Source organism: Emys orbicularis, chromosome 9, assembly GCF_028017835.1.
Source record: "Emys orbicularis isolate rEmyOrb1 chromosome 9, rEmyOrb1.hap1, whole genome shotgun sequence".
Classification (NCBI taxonomy): domain Eukaryota; kingdom Metazoa; phylum Chordata; order Testudines; family Emydidae; genus Emys; species Emys orbicularis.
This window is the reverse complement of record NC_088691.1, coordinates 49,363,723-49,378,068: the sequence shown is the minus strand read 5'-3', so window position 1 is coordinate 49,378,068 and position 14,346 is coordinate 49,363,723.

Genomic DNA, 14,346 nt, shown 5'->3' with positions numbered 1-14,346 from the left:
AACGAACTGTGCAGTAAGTGCAAAGAGTCCCAAGCTCAGAAGGTAATTAGAAGTGGGAGATCTGGGAATCTCTTGTATGAAGTGGGCATTGCAGGCTGGGCATGACAGACAGGACATAAGCAGCCTCAGCGGTGTCTCAGGAGCATCACTTTAGCCCCAGGGCTCTGAATCCTGTTGTAACCACTGGTGCCTTCTATAGTAGGTTATTAGGTGTTACAAATGATTGGTTCAAATGCCTTGAGTTTGCAATGCCTCATGCCCTCACACAGCAGCTGTCTCAGGTGTTCTACAAGCAATGGATTTGCCATTTGGGTCTAATGCCTGTGGAGAGGTCTCTAGCTAAGGGTCAGCTGAACCGTTGCAATCTTCAACCATTTCCATCCAAATGGGTAAAACACCTTTCCCCCCTCATCCCCCCGCTTCCCCAAGCATCACGGCTGTGGCAGTTCAGCTGCTGCTCATAACCCTGTCCCCAATGCAGTGCCTCACATATGGAAGTTAGCCAAACCTTCCTCCCCATGCAGCACTGCCAGACACTGTAGGGTATTTGCCCCAGGAGTCTCAGAATACAGGTTGGGTCTGAATGCACCAAAATGGTTCTGTGAAAAACAGCCTGGGCAAGATAAAATGTAGTGAAGAAAAAATGATGCAACAATCCACATCATGCAAGTAATGCTGCTGCTGCAACAGCTTCCTTGCTTGGTATCTAGAGGAAGAAATATGCTAAATATGTCCAAAGGCTCCCTCTTCCCTGCCAAGCTCTTTGAAAGCAAGTGGGTCTCAGACAGACACCTCCCCCATTCATATAGTAGGGGATTATTTTTATTTAATGTGAAAAACTGTTACCTTCCTGTTGTGGCCCATTATGGGTCTAGGTTCCAGGCAGCCACTGATGAGCATCTCAGCCAAGATAGTGAGTGACTAGTGATTTAGGGATGTCCAACTTGAGATCTGGTTTGCAGAAGGTGGGTGCCTGGCCCTTTCTGGAAATCAAGCCCCTCTAAAGCATCTCACATTGAGCGCCCGCAAATTGCTAGTCACTTTTCTGAAAACCTTGGTCTTGTCCATGCTGGGGAAAAGCCCCATGTCAGAAGGCTTACTAACAAATCCTATGTTGAACGTGACTTGGCACAGGGGCAGTCATATTTAAAAACATGTTAACTGACTGTGGTTAACTCAATCATGGTCAAATATATGAAAGAGAAGCAGAAGGAAATCAAAAGCTATTGGATTTTACCTTAGCCAAGTGCTCCAACGCAGAGGCTCCATATGGTTTACATTGCCATTTTAATGTTTTTTTCACCCCAAATCATAGTGAGCCAAGAATGAGCAACTAAGGGGTTAGAAAGCAATAAAAGTTTCTTGGGCTCATATGCAATGGACCAATATAATGTACCAGTCTGAGCTTATGTGAGAAACACTAAACTAAAATAGCCACACTAAGCTAATGGCTCTCTGCATTTACATGAGCAGAATTTGGGGTGCAGATGGGTTGCAGGCTGGGGTTCACATAACTTTGCTTCACTCTCTGGATTTCAAAACCAAGGTATATTTGCGTTACCCCAAGTAAAATCTGATTGCAGCCATGTCTCAGCTGTGTTGCCAGCTATCAGTACATTTATGGATTGTCCTTTTAAGAAATTTGAAAATTGCCTGCCAGGCCCTCCCCCAACAAAAGGCATGCTGCATGCAAACAGCATGATAGCCCAGGAAATGATTCTGCCTCCTTCCTCTGTTGTGCTCCAGTGTCTCAGCTGTGCAGTGCAGTAGATGAAGGCTGAGATCAGATACACCCACTGGTAACTCTCCAGCAGGAAAGCTTCCTTTTAATTAAAATAACCTGGTGGAAGGATCTTGGGAAGAGTGACTGGAGTCTGCAAATAAGGACAAGTTCCAATCACAAGCAGAAGCTGGACAAAAAGCAAACAACAAAATCCAAGAAGTGCTGATTTAAGGCTTAGCTTGGCAAAGCCTCATCAGGAAAGCGCATGCCTGGTTCCATTCCAGTGCCCAAATCCCCTAGGCACCTTTGAACATGCTAGCCTAAGTCTCCAAACCATGGGCCAAATTCAGCCCTGGCTTACACCCCTTGCAGCTCTCAGAAGGCAAATGGGGCTGTCAGTGCAGAATATGGACCCAATATGAGTACTGCTATCTTTTAATCAGCACTGAAGGTTTTTGGATTGGGGAAGAGGGGAAATCAGCAAGGGTGTAAAATCCTAACAGTAAAGAAGATGGAGCCTGGGTAAAATATATGAAGATTTTCAGGAAATATTTTTCCCTGGAAGTTTGCAACTCCATACAGTTCAGGGGCAAAATGTTCCCTTGGAAGTTCCTACTTGCATTCAGCTCTACATTCAGCCAGTCCTCAACCAAGCTGGCTGTGTGTGGAGCCAAGGTGTACGTGTGTCTTTTATGAGTTGATTAAATTAGTAGTAGTAGAATGACACGTTCCTAGTATAGTTCGCTATGCTATACAGCTATGTCTCACAGTAACCCCTGCCCAAGTAGTAAAACTACCAGCTAATCCCCACAACTGTGAGGTATTAACCCCATGTTAGAGCTGGGTAGCCAGAGAGTTGCAGGGACTGGCCACACAGCAAACCAGTGACAGAGCCAAATCAGCTCTCCCAAGTAAGTTCCTAGTGCCCAGCACCATGCACATTCTTTTAGCCTCTCTGTTGCAGCATACACTGCTCCCTCCAAGAAGCAGGATTCCTGCCCTAGCCTTACAGAGAGACGCGGACAGCATGAACAGGAACAGCCTCTGTGCTTTCATGAAGTCCTGTCCTTCTACTGTACCTGATACTGGGGTTTATTGCAGCTGGACAGCCCTCCTAGCCAGTGTTCAGACTCCAGACGTTAGCTCCGTGCTGACAGTTTGCACTCAAGTACTCCTGCTGTGTTCCAAGTGCAAGCAAGACCATAAAGGGTCCTTCTAGGTTACTGTCCAAAGCTCCGCTCTCCCTCTGCCTCCCCTGGAATTTCTAGAGACGGAAATGGTCTCACTTCATCTCTACTTGGTTGCTTTTAAACATCAGTTTATGGCTGCTTCCTGTCTTAGGAAACGCCAGCCAGTGAGTATGCGTAAGACCAAGAAATGGAGATAAAGCAGTGGAGGCAGCAGGTTTATAATCACTTTCCTGCTTATTGCCTCTAGCAGGCCCTGCCTTTGTTTGAGATGGGGGTGTGGATTTGCATGTCCCTGCACAAATTAGCATAACCACATTTTAATAAAGCTTTGATGATAAAAATTTAAAGAGCCAATACCAGAAGAGAATGCGGAACAATCCTGGTATTTCTGCCCTCAAGCTGATCTGGGTATGTGTGTCTTGGCCAGGTTAAAGATTTCAAGTCACGTTGTACTTCTCTAGCATGCAGGTGTGTCGAGAGCATCACTGTGCAGCACCACAGTGGGGCTTAGCCTCAGGGTGCCGCCACAATACATGTAATAATAAAAATAGTGGGAAAGGGCTATATTAGGAAGACACTATTTATTCATTATTATTCATTCTATTTTGGGAGAGGATAGGACCAAAAAAAGCTGATATCATCCCAAATCAATTTCTCCTCAGGTCTTTGCTGAAATGTGATAACTACGATAAAAGCAGCCAGCATGGAAGCACTGAGAAAGACCCAAGTTTGCAGGTGTGGGAGTTACTAGACAGCTGAGATTATAGGAGGCAAACCCTCTGAAATGCAAGAATCCAGGAGCAGCCCAGCTGAGTGCTGGATTCCCCCATTCACACTGAGACAACTTCCATTGGCAAGAACAGAGATCAGCACCCCAAGAAGGGAGTTAGACATGAAGGGTTTAGGCCAGTTCTACATACATACACGGCCCCCCAATCAGTGTACTATCAGCAGCTCAATACACCCCTGTGAAGCAGGGCAGTTCTATTATCCCCGTTTTACAGACTGGAGACTGAGTCACAGAGACACTAAGTGGCTTGTCCAGACTCAAACAGTAAATCTGGCAGAGCTGGGATTAAACTCAACTCGAGCCCCAGTCCAGTGTCTTAACCACAAGCCCAGCCTTCCACCCTGCTCAGTGCAATCAGAACCTTACCTCCTCCTGCTGTCCTACTGGCAAGTTCTGATGTTGTCATCTGTGATATCATAATGCAGGGGGAAATGAAACATGCCATTAGGGGAACTAATTGACACTGAACCCATCAAAGCACAATTTGAACTCGTCTCTCACAAATCAGAGTGGGGGAGCTTTTGCAAATCCAAGGCTGCTCTTGGCAAAATCAACTGGTGTCACCAGATCGAGCAGTATTAGGTCCATAGATCCAGATTGCCTTCTTCTGCAGAAAAGGAACACAGGAGGGGGCCAGGAAAACTTGAGGAACTTGATTTTGGAGCATTTTCACCAGATCACTTTACTAGGGACGTAGGATTTGCCTCTCACTAGGAAATGAGCAGGGGATACACTCTCCAGAATGTACAGTTCCCGGGAGAGCTGCATGGACCTGGGGGGGGGGGGGGGGGGGGGTTAAAGCCATCCATGCAAGGCCCATGACAAGTTCTGGCTGTCCCTTACTGACTCCCTGGCAGCAGACTCCAACGAGAGACTGCTGAGCTGGAATTGATATGCAAACTAGACACAATCAACTCAGGATTAAATAAAGACTGGGAATGACTGAGCCATTACAAACATTGAATCTATCTCCCCTTGTAAGTATTTTCACACTTGCTTCTTATCAAACTGTCTGTACTGAGCTATCTTGATTATCACTTCAAAAGTTTTTTTCTCTTACTTAATTGGCCTCTCAGAGTTGGTAAGACAACTCCCACCTGTTCATGCTCTCTGTATGTGTGTATATATATCTCCTCAATATATGTTTCACTCTATATGCATCCGAAGAAGTGGGTTGTAGCCCACGAAAGCTTATGCTCTAATAAATTTGTTAGTCTCTAAGGTGCCACAAGTACTTCTGTTCTTTTTATGACACAGACAGTATCACATCCTCAAGGATTCCTTGGTCTGCTGTTGCCCTTGGTGCACCCCACCACCACCCCAGAATGAATTCCCACTGCATTAAGGGGCTCTGTTAAAAGTTAAAATGGCCTTCGAACTGAACACAGCAAGTCTAAATACAGCGTATGACAGAGGAATAGTCTTCAGGCAATCAGAGAATCATCATATCCATTCATGGCTATGCCAACGTATCTCACGACTTATCAAGGATATTACCTTGTCTGTTTTCAGACTGTGAGATACCACAAGCTTCAGCATTTTATTCATATTTATGCAGTACCACAGGTGGGTATAGAGACTTACAGATGAGTAAAAAAGTCAGGTCCCCATCCCCACCTTCACTGGATAGAGCCCAAAGAGCAGGGGAATAGGTGGCTTATGGGAAGGGATGAGGGTGATGATGGTAAAATCAAGATATGCTTTTTGGTGTCTACATGGCTTGTTAATGCCTCTTATAATTTGTAATATAAGCTAGTATAATTTGAGGTAAGAGTGGAGGGTTAGTTCCAGAAGGCTACATGGAAGGAGTGGGGTCTTGAAGAGGGGGAATTATCTCCATTTGTTGATATCCTCAGGTGGATGGTACTGGATGAGTGGGACAGATGCTTGCAGTGAGTTCTTGACAAGGACGGAGACAATGCATGTTGATTGGTGAGGAGCAGTGCAGAGTGATATAATGGGGCATCTAGCTGCTGGGAATTGGAGTTGTCATCTTAATTCTGTTCACACATGAAAATTAACCTAGTACTCTCATCCTTGTCCTCATGTAGGCACATCATAAAGCTGCCCTGCAGTTTCTGGCCTGACTTAGGACTGGACAATGGTGGGCGAACCTCAAGTCCTGTCCTCTCCTGCAATAGACCACAGCTGTACCTGTGGACAGTTTGCATAGCACTGCAATACTACAAAGCCCCTCATCAATTAAAAATCCCATATCTCCAAGAGGAGTTTAAAGCTTATCTTGAAGTGACATTAGGGCTCAAGAATGCTAAGTTACCAGCACCAAATCTCGTTCCGCTCAAAGCAGACAGGGCACAAACAGGAGCTTCCTCATGTTGCTCCACCAATGTACTTAACCACTCCTCCTGGTAAGGGGTGCTCAGTCCTCCATAGCCATTCACAGCTGCCACTGAGACCATTAGAAGGTGCCAATGAATTCCACTTACAATCATGGAATTGGATGGCTATGCGGGCCTGCTAAAGGGACAGAGCCATGCATCTCATTTCATGGGTTCAAATCCTCTTCAGGTTAGTATTAGCCAGATATTACTGTAAATGTTAAACGAATACAATGTTACATTTTCATACACGCAACTTCACACTTTCTCTCCTCACTTTTTCAAACAAGCCCTTTCCTGTGGCCCCTTGTACATGGGAAGAGCTTCCCATAAACCCCTGCAGTTACCTCATTATCCCCCTTTCATATCCCTCCTTAAAACTCTCCTCTGCTGTGATGCCTACAAAAACTGGTAACTGTGTGCTGTGACCAGCATTGTCTCACTGTCCACTTGTGCTCCCTCAGCTGTCTGGCTGTCGCCACCTGTTGCCCCTTGGCTTAGATCATAAGCTGTATGAGGCAAGCAGTTTTTTGTTCTGTTTGTACAGCCCAGTGGGGCTCTGGACTGTTATTGGGGGTGCTACTGCAATACAAATAATAGTTGTTCAGTTGCCTTTGGGATGGGAGCTAGTGGTCTCAGCCCATTTCTCAATGGGTTCTGTTAAAGAGAGCCACCACCACAATCAGCATCCTTGTTCGCAGCCTCAGTAGAGGAAAATCACAGGAGTGACTGTGCACAATGAGTTATCTCCCCTCTGGGCTTAGAGCAATTGGGGCTTTGATATTAAAAATACTTACCATTCTTACTGGTTTTATCAATGCTTGGGTGCATGGAGCCCACAAGAGAAATGCATTACAAATAGTGAAGGGATTGGTTAGATAGAAGCATTGTTAAAGATACACCCACACAGTCAGAATTCAGTCACAAGTATATTGGCGAACAGGTCATTCCCATGTATAGTGTATTTCTCACAGCCCGTGCCTTGCACCGATTAGCACAAATTCAATTTCCACATTGACCTGCCTCAGGCTGTGTCTACTTCACTGAATTTTACTGGGGAGAGATAAGTTATATAAATATTTTTACATGTATTGCACAATACATTAATATATGGTAACTAACCAGTTTCACAGTAAGACTCGAAGAAGTTAAATTTACCAGATCAGATGTCCAATACACTAGGGTAAACATAGGCGTATATGAATGACAAAGCCACGTCTCCGTATTTAATAGGAACCAGGATGTGAATCATGATGCTTTCTGAGTGAAAATATTGACAGGTGCAGAATGTCACCAATTCTTACCTTGCTGATCAAGAAACTGAAAGCAGCTTGGAGCAAGTAGTACAGAGCTCACTGTCTGGCTCACTCACATATTCAGTTAACTCTTCACTCACCTGGGGTCTGACTGCCCTCCTGCTTTGGATTTTTAACTCATGGGCCCTGTTTAAAAATAAACCCCACCCCAACCAGAAAATCCAGTTTCTGGCTAAGTGAAAACCAGTTTGGGCCAAATTGTGCCCCCCCCCCCCGGTACACTCACGCAGCCCTATTGCCTTCAGTGACCATTTAAAAGCTTGTGCATAAGGTCAGTGGGGTTGAAAAGTTGCAAATGAGGTACAAAGTCGGCTCTGGTTTGAAAAGTTCTCACTACTGGTGACAACTACCCGTGAATTAAGAGACTGAAAACATCAAACACTTCTCTGGATGGGGTAAAGGAACCTGTGATGAAATACACGGTTGTTTGCAAGATGCTCAGATACCGTGATGGTGAGAGATGTACAAATGTCTAGATAGTATTATTTATTACTGTCTTCTTTTACTATCTCTTCTATAACTCTTTCCTTCCGTAGATCTCCAGTGCTTTACAAAGGTCAGATCATTATCCAGCTGGAGAAGCCCAACAGAGAGGCAAAAGCAACGAGGAGTCCAGTGGCACCTTAAAGACTAACAGATTTATTTGGGCATAAGCTTTCGTGGGTAAAAAACCCCACTTCTTCAGATGCATGGAGTGAAAATTACAGATACAGGCATAAATATACTGGCACATGAAGAGGAAGGAGTTACCTTACAAGTGGAGAACCAGTGATGACAAGGCCATAGAGAGGCAAGAAGCTTGCGTGAAGACACCCAGCAGGCCAGCTGCAGAGGCACTATTATTTTTTAGATGATAAAAATAGATTACAACAATGCAGTCAGAACCAAGGCCGTTGCGTGGGGTACTGTACAAACACAGTAAGACAGTCCCTGCCCCAACAAATTAATTTATCTAGATTGGTGGTTCTCAACATTTTCCATCCTGGGACCCCCCCACCTACTTGGGACCTCCCCAGAACCCCCTCCTATTCAGCAGTTGGGAAGAGTGTGGTGGTCATAACCCCTGTTTGTGACCCCTAGATTGAGAAACCCCATTCTAGTTAGATTTCACATTTTAAAAGTAAGAGGAACTAACAGTGTGTGTGTTACAATTAGATACTTCGTGATCTTCACCATGGTAATCCTCATCCTTCTAGTCCCCCATCCTTTGTTTATTGGCGACCCCTGCTGTGTCATGTCGAATCAACTGTAAATCTCTTGGGGCAAGAACCGGTCTCATCTACAGAACACCACCAGCACTCCTGCCACTGCATGTCCATCATCATTATGAGCAAGCCATATGGCACCAGGGCAGGATTCCTTTGTGTATGGCTTCCACAAAAGGGAGCTCCTGTGCACAGTCTATGACAAGCTTGCTCAACTTTGCTAATGAAAAGATTGTGTGGCAGCTAATAGAAGGTTCACTGTGGGTCAGAGCAGAACAGCGCTGTGTTCCATGCAGGGCCAGCTCTAGGTTTTTTGCCACACCAAGCAAAAAATGTTTTGGCTGCCCCCCACCCCAGCCCTGGGCTCCCCCCCTGCCACCCCAACCCTGGGCTCTCCCCCCACCTGCACCCCCTGCTGCCCCAATCCTGGGCTCTCCCCCCCCCCACCTGCCGCCCCAGCCCTAGGCTCCCCCCCACCAGTGCTGACTCCGCCCACTTCCCCCTCACCTCCAGCCGGTCCGGCGCTGGCAGGGTTGGGGTAAGCAGCGGGGCTCCCGGGCCGCGCCTCAGCCCAGGGTCCCTCCAGCCAGGGCTCCCGCCTCCAGGACCGGCAGGGACCTGGGAGGGCAGAGCTGGGGGGACCGCCCGGCAGAGGGCTGAGGAGCCGGGGCAGGGCAGCCCCAGAAGGAACAGAGCCCCGGAGAGCGGGATGTGGGCCCCGCACGGCAGTGCCCCGGGCACCAGTCTCCTCTATGGCCCCGCAGCTGCTGCTGCTCTTGGCCGCCCTGCTGCAGTCCCTGGGTGGCTCGGGCCACTTTGCCCAGCCCCAGCTGCGGCGCTGGGGAGCAGCTGCCCTGCAGCACCTGCAGGCAGCTCCGTACGCCCCCCGGGGCAGCCCCCAGCCCGTGTCCTGCTTGGAGCCCGCCCGGCCATAAGGTGCGGGCACTGCTCCCTGACGCGAACCGCAGTGGCCCCAGGGCACCCCCCGTGCAGGACGCGCTGCTGCCAGGGCCGGCTCTAGGCTTTTGCCGCCCCAAGCAAAAAGGATGGCCAGAATGCTGCCCCTGAAAATGTGCCGACCCAAGCACATGCTTGGTTTGCTGGTGCCTGGAGCCGGCCCTGGTTCCTTGAAATCCTGGTGAGTGATGGCTGCTCTGTATTTGGCCCCATAATTTTTTTAACTAGTAGGATTTACCATCCAGTTTCCAATGAACAAACAATTTTGTGTTTCCTGGGTTCTAAAGTAATCAGAAAGTAGACACTTTTAAAGGAACAATGTCACCTACTTTTCAGGGCCACGTGGCCAAACCATAAATATTACTCATGTGATGGCTCTAAGCAATGGCATTGAGCAACAGCTCAAACAATAGTTTGCAGAGAAAGTGACCATGAGATGGTAGAGTTCAGGATCCTGTCAAAAGGAAGAAAGCAGAGTACCAAAATACAGACCCTGGACTTCAGAAAAGCAGACTTTGTTTCCCTTAGGGAACTGATGGGCAGGATCCCTTGGGAAGCTAATATGAGGGGGCAAGGAGTCCAGGAGCTGTATTTTAAAGAAGCCTTATTGATGGCACAAACCATCCCGAAGTTCAGAAAGAATAGCAAATATGGCAGGCGACCAGCTTGGCTTAACAGTGAAATCTTCAGTGAGCTTAAACTCAAAAAGGAAGCTTACAAGAAGTAGAAATTTGGACAGATGACTAGGGAGGAGTATAAAAATATTACTAGAGCATGCAGGGGTGTAATCAGGAAGACCAAGGCACAATTGGAGTTGCAGAAGGCAAGGGATGTGAAGGGTAACAAGACGGGTTTCTACAGGTATGTTAGCAACAAGAAGGTGGTCAGGGAAAGTGTGGGACCTTTACTGAATGGGGGAGGCAACATAGTGACAAATGTGGAAAAAGCTGAAGTACTCAATGCTTTTTTTTGCCTCTGTCTTCTCAGACAAGGTCAGCTCCCAGACTGCTGAACTGGGCAACACAGTATGGGGAAGAGGTGAGCAGCCCTCAGAAAGAACAGGTTAAGGACTATTTGGAAAAGCTGGATGTGCACAAGTCCATGGGTCCAGATCTAATGCATCCAAGGGTGCTGAGGGAGTTGGCTGATGTGAATGCAGAGCCATTGGCCATTATCTTTGAAAACTCGTGGCGATCGGGAGAGGTCCCGGACGATTGGAAAAAGGCAAATCTAGTGGCCAAATTTTAAAAAGTGAAGAAAGAGAACCCAGGGAACTACAGACTGGTTGGCCTCACTTCAGTCCCTGGCAAAATAATGGAGCAGGTCCTCAAGGAATCCATTTTGAAGCACCTGGAGGAGAGGAAGGTGATCAGGAACAGTCAACATGCTTGACCAACCTGATTGCCTTCTATGAGATAACTGTCTCTGTGGATATGGGAAAAGCGGTGGATGTGATATATCTTGACTTTAGCAAAGCTTTTGATACAGTCTCCCACAGTGTTCTTGCCAGCAAGTTAAAAAAGTATAGATTGGATGAATGGACTATAAGGTGGATAGAAAGCTGGCTAGACTGTCGGGCTCAACGGGTAGAGATCAACGGCTCTATGTCTAGTTGGCAAGCGGGTCAGTCCTGGGGCTGGTTTTGTTAAACATCTTTATTAATGATCTGGATGATGGGATGAATTGCACCCTCAGCAAGTTCGCAGATGACACTAAGCTGGGGGGAGAGGTAGATATGCTGGAGGGTAGGGATAGGGTCCAGAGTGACCTAGACAAATTGGAGGATTGGGCCAAAATAAATCTGATGAGGTTCAACAAGGACAAGTGCAGAGTCCTACACTTAGAAAGGAAGAATCCCATGCACTGCTATAGGCTGGGGACCGACTGGCTAAGCAGCAGTTCTGCAGTAAAGGACCTGAGGATTACAGTGGACGAGAAGCTGGATATGAGTAAGCAGTGTGCCCTCGTTGCCAAGAAGGCCAACGGCATATTGGGCTGTATTTGTAGGAGCATTGCCAGCAGATCAAGGGAAGTGATTATTCCCCTCTATTAGACACTGCTTGTCCAGTTTTGGTCCCCCGACTACAGAAGGGATGTGGACAAATTGGACAGAGTCCAGCGGAGGGCAACGAAAATGATTAGGAGGCTGAGGGAACTGGTGTTATTTAGTCTGCAGAAGAGAAGAGTGAGGGGGGATCTGATAGCAGCCTTTAATTACCTGAACGGGGGTTCCCACAGAGGATGGAGCTAGGCTGTTCTCAGTGGTGACAGATGACAGAACAAGAAGTAATGGTCTCAAGTTGCAGTGGGGGAGGTCTAGGTTGGATATTAGGAAACACTATTTTACTAGGAGGGCGGTGAAGCACTGGAATGGGTTACCTAGGGAGGTGGTGGAATCTCCATCCCTAGAGGTTTTTAAGGCCCGGCTTGACAAAGCCTTGGCTGGGATGATTTAGTTGGTGTTGGTGTTAGGGGATTGGACTAGATGACCTCCTGAGGTCTCTTCCAACCCTAATATTCTATGACAGAGGCAGACTATAGGAATAAAGCTCTCAGAGGTGGTACCCTCCTGTGGAAAAAGGTTTTGAAAATACCTGCTTATCTGAAGTATCTTTAGGCACAAGGGAGAAGAGACCTCTCTGGCAGTAATGGTTCAGCAATATCCAAAGAATGGAGTGAAATCCTCTATCCCCCCATTACAGTCCAATACTGGGTATGATTCACTTATGGAGAGCACCTTCTTATTCTAGACTCTTCTTTGATGTTTCCTTCAGCTGAGTATTGTGTCCAATTCTGGGTGCCACGCTTTGGGAAAGAAGTGGACAAACTGGAGTGTGTCCAGAGAGCAGCACAAACAATAAAAGGTTTAGTAAATCTGGCCCATCAGAAAAAGTTTTTAGAGGGGCGGGAGGGCTAATAGTCTTCAAATGTGTAAAGGGCTGTTATAAAGAGGACAGGGATCAATTGTTCTCCATGTCCACTGAAGGTAGGACAAGAAGTAACAGACTTAATCTGCAGCAATGGAGACTTAGGTCAGATACTGCAAAAACCTTTCCAACTCTCAGGGTAGTTAAGCTCCGGATCAGGCTTCCAAGGGAGGTTGTGGAATCCCCGTCACTGGAGGTTTTTAAGAACAGGTTTGACAAACACCTGTCAGGGATGGTCTAGGTATACGTGGTCCTGCCTCAGCACACGGGGTTAGACTTGATGACTTCTAAGTCCCTTTCAGCCCCACATTTCTATGATTACATCAGCCTCTGTCACCTTCAGCATTTTGTAGCAGCCTGGCAGAAATACCCAGACTGAAGAATCGGTGTTAAGAATCCTTCTGAAGTCCTGAATGTCATAGAGGAGGAAGGCTATATCCACACCTTTGAGACTGACTCAGGAAGTCACCCAGGAATCAGCACCAGTTGAACTGAAATCCTTTGCTCCAGAGCTTTTCTCTTATTCATACACATACGGATGACATTTCTGCTATGGAAAGGAAGATGGGAGCAGTAGGAAACTGCCAGATTTGGGAGTTATATCTCCATGTGATTTGGAGGGTTCTGCATTAGGGTAGGACGCTACATTCACCCAAATTAATTTTGTGCCACAGAGTAGACTACCTCAAAACCAAAGGAGAGGAGGAGATATTTTTGCTTGGATGGCATACTGGAGAACATGGCATCAGGAACTTTGTTCTTGCTGGATGTTTCACAACTTTGCTTGAAGCAATGGGTCCACTGGATCCCATTATTTGGTGTCACCTAGAAGACTTCCTGATGGTAACTGTGCTGCCAAGACTTCTTCTAGGATTGGTTATGTGTGAAGTTTAGAACATGAGGATTTACATTCTGAGTGTGCTAAGGAGAATACAGAATCTGGAGAACATATTTTCTTATTGTACAAGTGCATTATTCAAACAATGGAAAAGTTTAATGGTAAAATCCCAACTGCATTAGCTAGTGAGGTACCAGGCCAAACAAAAACAGAATACAGAATGGTATGTACACAATACCGAACAGAATACAGTGCCCTCTGAATTCCACTCCTCGTCCTAGCTTTAGTAAATGATGGGCTCCAATACCACAACAGTGGATATGGTATAAAAATCAAAGTAGGGTGAATGTTGACGATGCCTTTACTTTAAAGAAGACTACCCTTCTCACGGATCTCTGAATGCCTCTGCTGCAGCATAGCAGGGAGTTGCCACATTCACTGTAAGCTATATTTTGTTATGGCTAATTCTGGGGAAGTCATGAGGCAAATTAAGTCACAAATGTGGGGGAAATAATGTAAGGCACAGATTTAGGCCTCCTTAGATTCAAAAGTCAAATTCATAGTCCCTCCCACCCTAGTCCAGACACTAGCCTCTAGCTCCTTCCCCAATCACCTACTCACAGTGGCAGCATGTAACAGTTATCACTTCCCATTACCACAGCAGCGTGTGGACTGGCAGTTCATCCAGCTGCTCACGCACACACATCCTACTTAGCTCAGTCTTTTGTTTTATATTGAGAATTTTTTTAATCGCAGGTTTTTAAGCAATATTCCAACCAATGAGTGCTTATCTCAAAAAGAATCAGAAAAGATGGAAACTCTGGACAAGGGTAGGAGTGTTAACATAGTTCAGTGCCTGTAAAGGACTGTCACCCCCATTTCTCCCACTACAAAAACTGAAGCTCTATTCACGGGGTTGTTACTGACTTGAAGACTTTTCACTCCTGTTCACCAACATGATTACTTGATTCTGAGACACAAGACACAGCTGCTGGCTCAGACTGAACACAGAAGCTTGCTGACGAAATGCCCAATACAAATAAACACTCGTACAACCAGGA